At 38.9% G+C, this 15015-nt stretch overlaps 1 pseudogene; it reads left to right on the top strand.

The window, feature by feature from the left end:
- The first annotated feature begins 1703 nt into the window (after positions 1 to 1703).
- LOC134504925 (eukaryotic translation initiation factor 1b-like) lies at positions 1704 to 2033 on the top strand (annotated as a pseudogene).
- The last annotated feature ends 12982 nt before the right edge of the window (positions 2034 to 15015 follow it).

The raw sequence follows: 15015 nt of genomic DNA, 5'->3' as shown, positions 1-15015 counted from the left end.
TTGATAGTGCAGAGGAGTATAGAGAAGGCCTTGAATAAAATATGCAGCAACCCCTAGTAAAACAAGAGCTTAGGCCAGGAAACCATGAAAAAGAAACTCAAGATTGCCCTGCCTTGACCGTCCTTAGTGTAAGATGGAGGGAGGGAAAGGGAGAAATGCTGTGAGGCTTTCAAGATTCTATTACTATAGCCTACATCAATAAAATAGACTTCTAGTATTTCTTGTATCTGATTCTCGACTTGACCTACCTTGTAGGGCTGACGGATACTGTAGAGAGCTGCATCGTTTGGGCTATGCTTCAGAAAAATTACCTGGATTGGGAAAGGGTATATGGGGAAAGGAAGATAATTGATTATACAGTACATTGGTGGGCATTAAATAATAAATACAATCTTCATCTATCTAGATTGTCATTAGGCACATGAAAGTTCACAGAGTGCTTTGAACTTTAGAAATCACTGAAAAAAATCCTACATATTCATTCTGGCACAGAATAGTTTTGTTTTGTTTTTTTTAATCTCCATTAATATGCCAGGCTATTTCCTACCTCCACCCCCTCTGAAGCTGCTCACCGGACTAGACAAATGAAAAAGAATAAAACATTTTAAAAAAGATGCAGCAGGAAAAAATAACCTATCAAATTTAGTAACAATAAAGATAAAGGAATTTCAGCCTCAGGCAGGAAGGGCAAACAAAACAAATTAATTCAGCTCAAATGCCTGATGAAATTTGATAGACCAACCCATTTAAACCTTTCAGGTAATGGAGTAAAGGAGTATTTGTGAAGTCAGCACCAGGGACAGCGCACAAAAGGCCATGCGCTGAGTTGACAAGTTTCAACATGCAGGTATCTTTTGGAGCTATGGCTGCAACATCTACTCATCCTCTGTCCCTAGGAAAACTTAATCCAACACTGGGCAAGGAATACACGTATTTAGCTATTTTTGGTTTCACATTTGTTTGATCATAACTCCATTCCATCTTTTTAAAAAAAAAATAAAAATGTCCCATTTCCTTTAAGGTGTCATATTTTTAAAAAAATCAAAACTTCCTGAAATGCACATTGGCATGTGTATTTCTTATTTATTTCATGCCTGTTTTTCTAATATACCGGGGTATGGGGAGATGTGGTTCTTGTGAGATGCCAGGTAAGACATTCTGAATATTTGAAATATTTAAGATTATATGGAAATACTGTCATTTGAATAAGCAATTTTTGTGTGATTGACTTCTCACCCTTGACCCAAACACAACTTGCTGCAGAACCACCTCTGACTAGCTGTCTAAACATATGTTGGATCTTTCTTTTCCACTGCCAAACTCTAAAGAGACTCATGAAAACGTAAGATATATGCTCCATTCCCTAACTCTTCATTACAAATAAACTGTGATGCGACTGCCTTATCTTCTACCATTGATATTAAAACTGGAAGAACAAAGTGTTGTGCCTTTTATCACTGGTGACCTAGTTTGCCACCACAAAATGCAAGTAAAGTGTTTTGTGTGTGAAGTCGCTGTTGTAGCTGTGGCTGCATTCATGTCCACCCACCCACCCACCCACCCACTGTGAGCTAAGTTTCAAGGCTTTGTCAGTTATCTGCATTTCTTCCTTTTTCCCCCCACCTCTGAATCTGAGAGATAAACCCAGTAGCAGCCTTCACCCTCCACCCCCAATCAGCACCCATCTACAGAATCACTAACCCACTGTCCCAAACCTCTAAGTCTATAACCCTTTTGCTGATGCAGCTAAAGGTGATGATTTACTCCCAGCAGGAACTGAAAACTACACCCATATAAGGATCCAGCAACAAATGGCAGAAAGGAATGAACTACTATTGAGGGATTGGTGATGACTATGACAAAAAGCAGCTTCTGTAAGCCTTCCCAAAGAAAGTTGCCTGTAATGGGACTCTGACTGAGCATCCTGAATGCAGGGAAGTGATCAAGTTGTGGATGACCAGGGGAAGAACATCTGCCAATTCTTAGAGACTGGCATGATGAAGAGGGAGCAGCTGAAAGTTTGTGGCTTCTAAAATGTGTGCACTTACATGAATACACCAGTTTTCTTCAAACATCAGTTGGCTACTCTGTGAAATATTTTTTGCTATGAATGGACCTCCCATAACAAAACAAAATGCAAGGACAAAGATCCATGTTGTAAGATTTCTTCAGTTCTTTGCTGAACGATGACCTAATCATCTGGAATTCTTCCTGCTATTCAGTGGGAGAGAAATTAGGCCAGACTACCAATTATTTCCAGAAAAAGGAGAAATTCTACAACTGTTCTTAGGCCTGGAGCTCCTTTTCCTCCTGCTGATTTTTTTCTGTAACTGCACCAGACAACAGTAACTATAATCCTGGCATTGTGGCTGCCACAATGTCCAGATTTAATAGCTTTCCAGAAATGTCCAAAAGTGATAGCCCACATCCCAAAAGTTATGATGAAAACATCAAGCAAAAATAAGTTTAGAACAAGAAAAACAAAATCAGACATGTCCCTGTGTAAGAAATTCTAGAAAGCTTGGCTGAGTGTTAAATAAATACAGCTCCTACTAAAAAAATAAATTTTGGTTCAGAGATAGGACGGACAGATCTATGAACGTCAGAGCAGATTTAGCAATATTAGCATGGGAGATGGTCAAAGAGCAGAAAAACTGCCTTTATGAGAAGAATTCAACACACTGATCAGAGTTTTATGGGAAAAAACTGGTTTCATGCTTAGATAAGGATTGTTAACCAGGGTATATTGATCTGGTTCACATAAACATAAGCCATAAAGCACAACTTAACATGAAGGTTGGATACAAAACTGTCCTCTTAAAAAAAAGTATCCTATGTCTTAGCATGTTTTGTGAAACAGACTACATTCTAGATCAACTTTTCGGATCCATCAAACTTCATTTTTTATCATCCCCCAGCTATCAGTTTTAGTCCATGCTGGCTTTGGGTAATGGGACATCTAGTTCAACATAACCAGAGTGTACCAAGTAAAGGAAGGATGATCATGCTCTAAGCTAAAACCCCAAAGACCAGAAAAGGCTACACCTTAATTATTTCAACCACTTTGGTCTTGGTATTGCTTTGGAAGCTAAACATATTGTTGAAGCCAAATGCCTATTAGAATCCATTTTACAGTTAAAGGTCAAAACAACAAATTGAAGCCAGCTGCAGCCTATAATTTCTAGCCACATTGTAATTTGTGTGTGATTGCATTATTACACATCCACCAAACTAATGTCTCTTGTGGAGTTTTGCTCCATATGCTAGAGCAGCTATTAGCAATTCCGTTAATTAAGAAGAGCTTCACAGTGTTGATTATTAAAATACATTTCTAAAAAAGCAATGAATTCTGTATTAAGGCATCAAAATTCATATGATATGCAGCAGGATTAGGGGAACTCTGGCCTTTGAGCTTATCCTGCCTGCAGAGGACAAGAATACTTAAGATCCTGCTCTTGATTTTTTCATCTGGAGTGTTAAGATGTTTCCTGGTTTGGTTTTACATTTCCTGTAGTTTTGGTTCCATAGTACGTATGGGAACTTTGCTGTACTCTGAAAATAATGGCCTTTGAATCCAGAGTAAGCACTTTAATTTCCAAAAAAATAAAATAAAAAATAAAATAAAATAAAACCCAGCAACAACAACCAGGGACACTATCCACAGTTTCTAGAAAATATTTCCCATCAACACAGAAAGACCGCATTTGTGGATGTCTTAAAAATTGTGGTTGTTAGTTTCTCAAGGGAAAACATGGAGGAAGGGTCACAGCCTAATTCCACAGCACTGGAATTACTTGGGCAAGATCAGCCATGGTGATTTTTGATTCCCTTCCCTTCTTGCTGTGCTTCAGTGAAATGGGAAAGATCCAGTCACCATGCTTACAGTTCAGCCAGTAAAATCAGCTTGGAGCAAGGCAGGAAGGAATCTGCATTATCAGCTAGTTTAACCTAGAAAAACAATGTAAATAACCTGGGCCAGGAAGTCTGTTTATTTCCAAACTAATATAAATTGCTTGAATTCTCCCATGTCCATCAGAAATTGAACAACACATGACATGCGAAACTATAATGTGATCTTATTTATTTGTGGCTTAGTGTTGTGTGAATTCTGCCAATTGTGGCTTATTCAACAAACCATTATGCAAACCATGATTAGCATATTATGTGAGTACAGCCTAACAGGGCATAGTTTGATGATTGAAAGTTCTGTTGGATAGAAGAGGAAAAACTCCAAGAAGCAGAATTAAAGGGAAGCTGGGACTAACCCCAAAGCTACAATTAATCTGTATGACCTTCTTCCCTCTTGAACCAGCATCTTGCCTGGACAGTAAGACCTAAGGATGGAGGGAAGGGAGAGACGGGCCCTGTGGCCCATCTCTTTGGAAGATGGCTTCATATATTTTACTAACTCAGTTTGTTTGGATTAATTCCTGGTCCAAAGTATTGGGTCAACCCAGAAAATGTTTAATTCATAAACAGGTTGAGTATGTTGTGTTAACCTAACTAACTGGTTACAAATTAACAAGGCAATTCAGTGTGTTTGCACAGCATGCTTATCTAGGCTTAGTTAAGTCATGAATTAACCAAATTAATCCAGTTCTATGGGTTAATATGGTTCTTCACACACTGAGTCATAAACTAACCACAAAGGGTGGGTAAAGACAGCACATCCTTCTAACAATTTTAGAGTTTAACACAAACACAACTTTAAATACAGACCCAAATATCCATACAACAATCTGGTTTCAAAAACCTCCAGATACAAATCTGCAATTGACTTATGCACGCACACTAAGCCAGTAAGCAAACTTTGCTACCACCATTCCTTAGCACAGATATCCAGTAGGTGTCCCAGTGACATAATGTACATCATGACATCACACACACAACTTGAGTTATGTAATTTGTGGCCATCACTTCAATTGTGTGATGATGTCATAGTACATGTGACATTGCTTGCCCATCCATGGATTCACATTGCCTTTAAGTTAGGGAGCTGCTTGAGAAATGAAAGGGACAAGCTAGTTTAGTTTTTTGATCAATATAAATAAGAATAGAAAATAAAAATAAGATACGATATTCAAGTAACTTCAAACATATTGAGTCCTCACTTTTGACTGACTCATCACTATTGTCCCAAACCAATCAGCTGTCTTCCTTCCTGGCTGCTATCACCTCTTCCATAGTTAGAATCTGTGCCTTTAACATCTGCATATCAGGCAGAAATTTAGAGGAGAAGCTATTTCAATCGTTGCTTCTCCATGACGAAAGAATAATTAGCTTGCTCTTGCCTGTTATTTGCAGATGTGAAAAGCACAGAGTTTACTGATTTAAACAAACACATAATCACAGCACCAACCCTGACTTGAGATCTATACATATTACCATCATCTGCACAACTCCAAAAGATAAAGAAAGTAATTATCACCCCTGAAACGGCAGCAGTTTGCCAAAACAATCAGGATGAGCACTTGTATATGTGTACGTATACCCACACACATTCATCTGCATTTAAGTTTATATTCATATAAGCTTAAAAGTTAAAAATGGCAATTTACATAGAAACTTACAGAGAAATACAAAATAGGATTCTGTAAGCAAGGGAGAAGTATGCCTTTCTAATCTGCATATATAGAATGCATATGAGTGATTTCAAAATTCTGTTCTATCTTTTAATGATTTTTTTTACAGTGTCCACACAGGTTTCTCCCCTCTACTTAGCTGAACCATAGTTTAACCAAATCATGGGTTACTGAATTCACTCAACTGTCTGGCTTTGCTAGCCTTCTGAACTAACCCCCAATGGGATTCATACAACACATTCAGCAGAAGCTAACACATCATACTTGTATCTCGTGTGTTATGCAATCCATCTACTGTGGCTTAGATCAGCCAGGCCTTTGAACATGGGCCACCTAAAAATAGTCATCTCTGCTCTTCTAGAGTAGCACAGTCTCAGAAAGTAGGAACTACTAGACAAAACACCAGAGGCACAGAAATCACTGCAATACTGACAAGCAATATCCAAAGGCAGATAAAAAGAAATAACCTCTCCAGTAAAGACAAGGCATCAGGCAGATAACTAACTCAAGTCCATCTGGTAGGGCTCAAGATACAGAAAAGGTCAGGACATAAATACTGTTTTGGCAAAAGCCTGTTACAAACTGCCTGCACTCAAATATACTAACCCAGTTACCGAACTGTACTATACAATGATATTACTAAATGAGACTCGGTTGACCCTCTAAGCCCCCTGCCCCCCATAACCAAGATGAAAATAAGCTTTACATGACATGGAAATACTGCTTTTTCTTCAACAGACATGGGAACATTGCCACTGAGATCCTTCTGTTTACAGGCAGAAGTTAAATCCAATGTCAGCTGATTGTCTTTCAAAGTCAGGCCACATCAAATGTATTTAAAATAAGATTTTACACATGACTAGACCAATTACTTTTGAGAAAGTGTTACCTGTAAGTTAGCTCATTGGCTTATGCTTTCTATCAGGACAAATGTTTATCTTGAAGCTTTCTTCCTCTGAAGATTTAGTAGCATAATTTTCTCTGGTTTTTCTCTTAATAAAGAATAATGCAAAATAGGTTTGTTGAGTCTCAGTGTTCATTTATTACTGAATTCGGAGTCAGGCAATATACAAATTTAATAAATAAAATAATAACTTATAGCCTGCCTTCTTTCTTGAGAACAAAAGGCAGCATACATGGGAGTTACCCTTTTTTATCCCCTGTAGTATGGTCTGGAGACAGAGAGTGGCTAAGTGCTTCAAGCTACCTTATAAGTTCTGCTGGTGAGCTCAAATGTAAACTTAGCTTTCTCTAGGCTGAGTCCAGTGCCTTAACCATTACATGAGTTACATTTTGCTTTGGAACCTTTATACTACATATCTACATTACTTGTTAAATCAGCAGTAATGGTAGTATGGACCCTGACTATGAAAAGGTTGCATACTCCTGAAGCAGATCAACATAGTAGCTTGTAGATTTTCAATTCTCCTTCAGAGCTTTGTCATATAAGTGGTCCTCAATGAGCCTCTGAGCTGCAAAACTCACTATTACTCCACAGCTACTGTAAAAGCACTGCTCCAGTTCATCACTTGTCATTTTTGCTGATCTTTCTCCATGGCAATCTCTCACCAAGCTTGAATGGTAGACTTAAGCTTCAGATCCACCTTTCCATCTCTCTCCTTACCTTTCTGTAACTCTCCAGGGGTGTTGATGGTGCTGTATAATTATTAGCTGTGCCTATAGTTAGTGTGCAATTTCTGAGTTTGGTCACATTTGCAGCCAGCAGCCTGGGGGGAGGATACTGTGATGCAGATGGATGAGATAGTGAATTTGATATAGCAGTTTTCATTGGCTGTCCTTAGTCATTCCTGCAGTTGGGGAAAAAATGGAATGGTTGCCAAGCTGAGTATTTAGGAGAGGAGAAAATATAAATTGGCTTTCTAGGCAGAAGAGAACCAATACATTATCATACTAAATTCCAGCTCTAGTCTACAAATGCTTTTGTCTAGTTGCATTTTCATCCTGATGTAGGTTCGGCTTAGGTTGCTAACAAGCAGTCAGGTGGTATGACAGATCTCTTGAACCAGACAATTTATTGTCAGTTTGGTTATGGGATGATAGCATAATTTCCTCCCCAAGAAGCCTTCTATGCGGCCTAGGCTTCCATCCTCTCCTGCTATGGTTAATTATAAGAGACCCCTGTACTCCTTCTATGGACCTTTACCATGTTTCCATGAGCTGGCTACATTCCTGCTGGGGCTAGCTGGGCCTGAGGACCAAGTGAAATCTGTGTCCTGGTATTTCCTCCTTCTACCTTCTCCCAGAAGATCTCCCCAGCCATCTCAGCCTCAGTAGCAATTGGCAGCCACTCTCCTTGATAGGTCAACTGCCACATGGTTCGTTCGTAGGTCACACCCTCCACACACTGTCTGCCAGAGAGCTTTCTTAGTGGCTGCACTGCTTACAGATGCAGGATCTCTTATTAGGCCTCACCTGGTGGACTACATCTGGCTCTTAGGCCTGTAGCTGCTGGACCATTTCCTTTAATTCCCATTGGGTCTTCCTGGTGTAGATGCTGCGTGTGTGTGTGCACGCGCAAAGTCAGTGAACTAGTACTATTTTAAATGAAACTGCCCATTTCATTTTCTCCTGCATTTTCATTTTCTAATTCTCAGATACTATCTATCTCTATGTTGAAAAAGTTTGTGAATTCTGAAAGTTCTTTTTTCTTTTAATAAAGTAAATAACATTCTCATGTTCCATCAGCCAAATTCAACTGGCGTAGGTGTTTTCAGCACAGAAAGAAATACACTTCACATTCTGCCTATATAACTCTTAATATAACGGAAGCTTTAAAAAATAAAATGGAAAAAAAAGTGAAAATCCTCAGTCGGCGTCTGGCTTGGGACTCTATATGGTCAAGCTCACTTTCTGCTGTATTCCTATTCTTTAAAGTGTCAAGTCCTTTTTATATAATTACTCCCATGGCCATTGACCCTGGCTATTCAATATTAGACATTGTGGGTGTTCCCTTTTTTCTAGCTGCATGTTTGAAGATAGCTTTGTTTGGTGAGTATCTTCACCTTTAATTTATCTCCAAGTTTACTGCTTCTTTGAAGGAATTATATTTGATTCAAAGTGGCTAATTCTGTCATTCTAATGTATGCAGATTCTCTTCACTGCTACATTATTTTATCTGAACTGACAGTGAAGCGGCTGGTGTCCTGATATATCATATAAATTATATAATTCAACAGGGATGACATTTCTATTTTATAATTACTAAGTGGTGATACCCTTGTAGAGCTTTCCGCCTTGTTTGGAACTGCACTGGCTAATCAAAACACACTTCATCTCAGGATATCACAAACACTATCTTATCCTTTTCAGTCTAAAATAATCCCACAATGGTTTAGGAGATAATTTCTATTTTAAGATTTGCAAAGGCAAAGGAGGGACATTTTTCAGTAGCATGTCTAATTTTCTCCCCAGAGAAACTCACCTGGCCTCTAACCAGAAGTCCTTTGGGTGCTATGTGACCTTTCTAAAAACATCCAAATATCTAGATTTCTATGTGTAATTTTACTATTTCTGATTTTTTTCTTGAACCTTTTAATGATACTCTTATCTTGTGCTTTAAGATAGATTATTTCAAGTATTGCTAGTCAAAAAGGCACTGATAATTATACTAGTGCCAAAAGAAATACATAAATTATTCTGGGTCACTGGATGAATGTAAAATTTCAGTGTCTTAAGACTATGGCTCTATTCAAAAAACATACTCAACCAGTTTATCTACTTTCTGAGTTCACAATATACAGTGAATCATAAACTAATTAGATGAATTGAGCTTTCAAAACATATTCAGCTACCAAATAACCCCCAAGCTTAAATCAACCAGATTAGTGTTGTCTGTGAATGTAGCCACTATATATGAACTGACCCAGTTAACATGTGGTGGGACCCATGGTCCATACAGAATCCCAGGTGAAGAACCTGACCTGAAAAGAAACAGAGGTTAATCCAATCTTCTTGCTGCTGCCATCAGCTTCCAAGAGGTCTGGGTTCTGGGACATGATACCTAGATTCCTGGGCCAGCCAAGCAGTCTGTTCCTCAGAAGAGGACCATGTTAAGGATCCAAGCTTCAGTACTATTAATGAGTAGTCAGAAGCAGGTTCTGTTAATCCTGGCTCTGAGGCTGAGAATTTGATCTTAAATTAAGGCAAGGTCACCAACCCTCAGGAATGTAGGAGGAAATGGGTGGAGAACCAGAGGCAAAAGAATGACAGTCTCCTGGGCAAGGTTATGCTAAGAACTGAAGCTTTCCAGATTATATCCCAGGTCCAGAATGAGCAACATGTGCAGTTCTCAGTGGCCCATGGTTCACCTAAGTCAGCTGCACTGACTCCCTGTGGCTTTCTGGGTGCAATTCAAGGTGCTGGTACCTTTACAGCTCTACGTTTCACAGAGCCACGTATTTGTGGGACCTCTTCTCCCTGAGAGCATCTGCCCATCCCACTAGATCAGATATGGTGGGCACACTTTAGGTCCTTTCCCTTAAATGTTGTTATCTGATGGAACCTTGAAGGCACATCTTCTCAGTAGCCATCCCAGACTTTTGGAATAGCTTCCCACCTGAGACTTAAGGGTCCCCTACCCTTTTAGCTTCTGAAGGGCAGTGAAGACTTTTCCCCCAAGAGTTGGGCTAGGATTGGGTTGAGTCAGGAGGTTAATAGTTTGGTTGGTTTGGTGCCTGATGGGAAGGGTTGTTCTGTTTCTATTCTATTGTTTTTATTGGTTGTTGTGAACTGCCTAGAATCATTATGTGAGATAGGTGGCTATATAAGTTCTATAAGTAAATAAATCAAGGCTGCAGGGCTTCAGTTGCACTAACAGGGGAAATATAAAGTTCTGGGGTACTCAGAAGCCTGATGTTCTGCTAGAATAACTTAGGTGGGCAGTCTTACCTTGGTGCTGAAGATCTCTTTTCTGTTTATGTGACATCTTGATGACTGGACTTGATTGCTGCTTGGATGTCACCCCTGTGAACCTTAATGTTGGATGTGAACTGTTTGCTGGAACCTTGGATGTTGTGACTGGCTGGCTAAAGACTATGGACTGATTTATGGCTTTATCACCTGGAACGGTAGTAAGTGAGTTGATTTATAGTTGCTTTGCTTACTCTCTGCCAGCATCTCATTAGGCTATGAAACTAAGTGAAGTGAATTCAAGACATTTTCCTTTTCCCATTCCAGAAATAGTTCGTTTTGGTAAGCAGCTTGGGATGCAACTTGTAAAATGGCTAACATTTGTCTGCCATTTATCTCTTTGTACAGTGTTTGCTGCCTTTTAGAGTTCTGTTTTGTTTTAGCTGCTGCAATCTATTTGTTTTCTTTTTAAGTTTACATGCATCCTGGAATAATGAGGGGAGATAACATATAATAAATAAATAAATAAATAAATGAGATGACCCAAGGAAATGAGAAGAAAGAGGAAGATCTCCTAAGGCATTTCCCCCTTTCTTTGCAGTATAAAAGCAAGTGGGAAGAGCAGGAACCAGGAAAAATTTGCCATTTGATAAATCTTAACAAACTGCAAGCAAAAACCATCATGATAGCAAATTATTTTGCACCGAAACAAACAGTACGTTGGTGTTTAGTACATGCTTGGTCAATTCAGCCACACATGATTAACAGTAATCCTTGGGATAGAAAAGCACCCTACACTTTCATGAACATCTTATCTTATTCTGCCCTTCCTATGTGAAGCTGCTTTAAAATAAACAATTTAATTCTTACATATTATTTTGAATATATAGAAATCTATCTATTCTACTTATGTCCTGCCAGTTCAATTCAGATTCACAGCAAAAACATCCATAATGTTTAAAATGTCTAGGATAAATATAAACAAAACAATGAACGATTAGTTAGAACAATATATTGGTAAATTATCATAGTGATAATGTATAATGTAACTGCCCAGAGTTCCTCTTTTGGGGGAGATGGGCGGTAGCAAAATTTGAATAATAAAGAAAATAAATAAAGAAAACAAATCAACATAACCAAATGAAATGGTATTAACAATTAAATCATTAGAAGTCATTCAAAGTGAATAAATGGAGGATTGCAAGAATGCACTATTTAAATACTCTTAGGGAAAGTTGCATAGAACTGCAGAATCTAACTATGCAGGCTGGGTTTGCACAGCTAGACTAACCTGTAATTAGTGGTTTAATTAATGGTATAAATGCTGATAGGCTGACCAGAGAGAAAAATAAAACAACTATTCTTGAAGCAGCAACAAGACATAAGGTCATCTGAGGGAGTGGGATCCTGCTTTGATAGAGCCACTGTAGTTGGGCAGTCTTTAGAATTAAATCACACATGTTGCAGAATGGTGCGATTAAAGGGGTAAGTTACTGTCTGATTTGGAGGAAACTGTCTCTCAAGATTTTCTGTTTAGATTCTTCAGACGTGGTAAATGCAGGGATGTATCAATCTGATTCCATACAGTCTAAGTTTAATTTCTTCTTTTAAACAATGAATGGTAGTGACTAATATAAACATAGCATATATATTTTTGCATTGTAGAAAAGTTGGGAAATTTTTATTGTATTCGTAGGTTCCTTTTCTTGGTAGGTTAGCATATTGTGCAAGCCCAGTCAGTGAGTTTGTTCATGGCTCAGCGTATTTGCAGATAAATTAGGTGGGTTACACAAACCCAGCCCCATCATCTGAAATTCCAGTTGTTCTCTCAAGCTTCTGCTTGTACCACCACTTCTGTCACACAATTATGGTGTACAAGTGCCAGTTTGGGATCTAGCAATTTTTTTTCTTTATTCCATTTTATTCAAATACCAAGTCCATCAAAGCTTTCATCATAAGATAATAACACTTTCATTTAGGGTCTCTCTCTCTCTCTCTCTCTCTCTCCATTATAATGGTATGTGATGCCAGCTGCAAATCTCCCCAAGAGAACTGTAAATAATTTAACCTGTAATTTTCTCAGGACTGCACAATGACTTACCATTTTGGATGTCACATAAAAGATATTACTGTTCAGTCTCTAGTTGGAATTTATCCTTAGCACAGTCTGTAATTTATACCGATTGAAGTTTGATGGTCACAGATCTCTCTCTCCCGTGGCCTTCTCCTTGGTGCATTGCTCTTCCAAAGTAAATGTTTATTGGCCATTATCTCAATGAATTACAAAATACATGTCATGCATCACCAAGCACTAATATATAGCAGGCAAAGCATAGAGGCTGATGGTGACCACTTGTTTTCATTCTGTTAAGCCGGAGATGAAAAAGCAACAGAGCAGAGCTCCAGTGATGGCATGTGACATTAAAACTAATATAATATCAAACTTACATAAATGAATTTCCCTTCTGTTGTCATGGGTATGCTGGCTGGATGACCAGCTGCCTGTTAAATACAAGTAAAGTTTCCTCACATGTTCTTTCAATTCACTTGTTAAAATCATGCGAGGGCAGGGTGATTGACTAACTCTTTCATTATTTTTATATAGGAGTTTCATAATTCAAAGGGAGAAGGGATAAAATATTTAGGAAGAGTCATTTGGAAGGTGCTAATACTTTCACTATGTCATGACTCATTTTTTGAAATACTGCAGTTGAACTAGAAGTATCCATGAGTCCAGGGTTTCTCAACCAGGGTTCCATGGAATGATAGGGTTCCATGAGAGGTCACTAGGGGTTCCCTGGGAGATCATGATTGATTTAAAAAATTATTTCAAATTCGGGCAACTTCACATTAGAGAGGTAAGTTTCGTTCTTTATTTTTAGTTTAAGAACACTGTTAATGCATATATACAGGCCTACACATGAAACGAATATAATAATTTTATAACTTCTGGCCTATATTTGAGCCTGAATGTGCAGGATTTCCCTGAGGCCTGAAAAATATTTCAAGGAGTCCTCCAGGGTCAAAAAGTTGAGAAAGGCTGCATCAGTCCCATCCAGTGACATTCTGGGCAGTTGATGGTGGTAACTATGTGGCTAAAACCAAGTTCTGTCCTATTGCCATTCTGCAATAGGACACAATCTGTGATTCCATTTTTTCAAAACATGATCCATTCCAGCTAGGTGTTTTTTTTAAAAAAAAAAAAAGTGAAACCAGCCTTTTCTATCTCCTGAAATATTTAGCACTTCAACAGGATGTGCCACATTTTTCCAGCCATGCTGAAGGACTTCCAAAATGTGAAGGGACAGGGTAATAAATTAGGTGGGCCTAGGACAAAAACTAAGGTTGATTTAATGCTATTTAGATAGCAATTTCAGTAAAATTAAATTCAGTTAATAGGATTATTCTCTGTGTATTTAATCTTTTTTTTTCTTGATCGCATTAAAAGCTTTCAGGGAAGGTTATTAGGGAGCCCATCCATCATTTTTCTTGTGCTAAGCCCTGTCATGCTTATATTCCATTCATTAGTTCTGTGACACAAACTGCTGGATCGTACACAGGCTGCCATGAAAGTTCTCTTCTCCTCTGGACAGGCACCTTGAGATCTGACTAACAGCCAGCATAGAGTCAACCTAATTGCTTTGCTGGTGTCTCTTGCCAGATTGTGCGAGCCCTTAGAATGATCCATGAAGAGAGACACTGTGTACGCATCCATCTGCTTATTCCACAGGGCGAAATGACCTGTTGGCTCATGACACCTGCTTAATTTATTTTGATTGAATAAACTTTGGAAACAAGATGTGCCTTCAAGTTATGAAAACAATACTTGGCCTCCTATCATCTGGACCAAGGGGGGTTCTTTGTGTTCCATTATTTCCTATCCTTGAACTTCAAGGATTTTTAACTTCACTAATTCACATTTAAGAGAACCAGTTTGGTGTAGTGGTTAAGGCATAAAGCTAGAAACTGGGAGACCCTGAGTTCTAGTCCTGCCTTGGGCACAAAGCCAGCTGGGTGACCTTGGGCCAGTCACTCTCTCTCAGCCGTAGGAAGGAGGCAATGGCAAACCACTTCTGAAAAACCTTGCCAAGAAAACTGCAGGGATTTGTCCAGGCAGCTTCCAAGAATCAGTCACGATTGAATAGATTAAAAAAAAATCACATTTCATCTCCATCTGAGAAAAAAATATCTTAACCTGAACCCTCCTGGATGTCTGCTGAGAATTGTTTGATTGTGGCAAGATCCAAACGTAAAAAATAAATAAATGTATGTCCCAGATTAGTGTCTTCTTGCTGAAGACTAGTGACAGCATGTCTTAGAGCAGGGGTCCCCAACCCCCGGGCTGCAGACCGGTACCGGTCCGTGGTCTATTAGGAACCGGGCCTCACAGCAGGAGGTGAGTGGTGGGCAAGCAAGTGAATTTACAGCCTGAGTGTTTACAGCTGCTCCCCATCGCTCGCATTACTGCCTGAGCTCCACCTCCTGTCAGAGAAAGCAAGCCCATTGGCTGCTATCTCCAAACAGCGCAAAGAAAAAAGAATAAAAGGTTGGGAAAAAGAGGAAG

The sequence above is a fragment of the Candoia aspera genome, chromosome 13, assembly GCF_035149785.1.
Source record: "Candoia aspera isolate rCanAsp1 chromosome 13, rCanAsp1.hap2, whole genome shotgun sequence".
NCBI lineage: Eukaryota > Metazoa > Chordata > Lepidosauria > Squamata > Boidae > Candoia > Candoia aspera.
The sequence above is the reverse complement of the archived record's forward strand: the minus strand, read 5'-3'. Positions and strand labels throughout refer to the sequence as shown.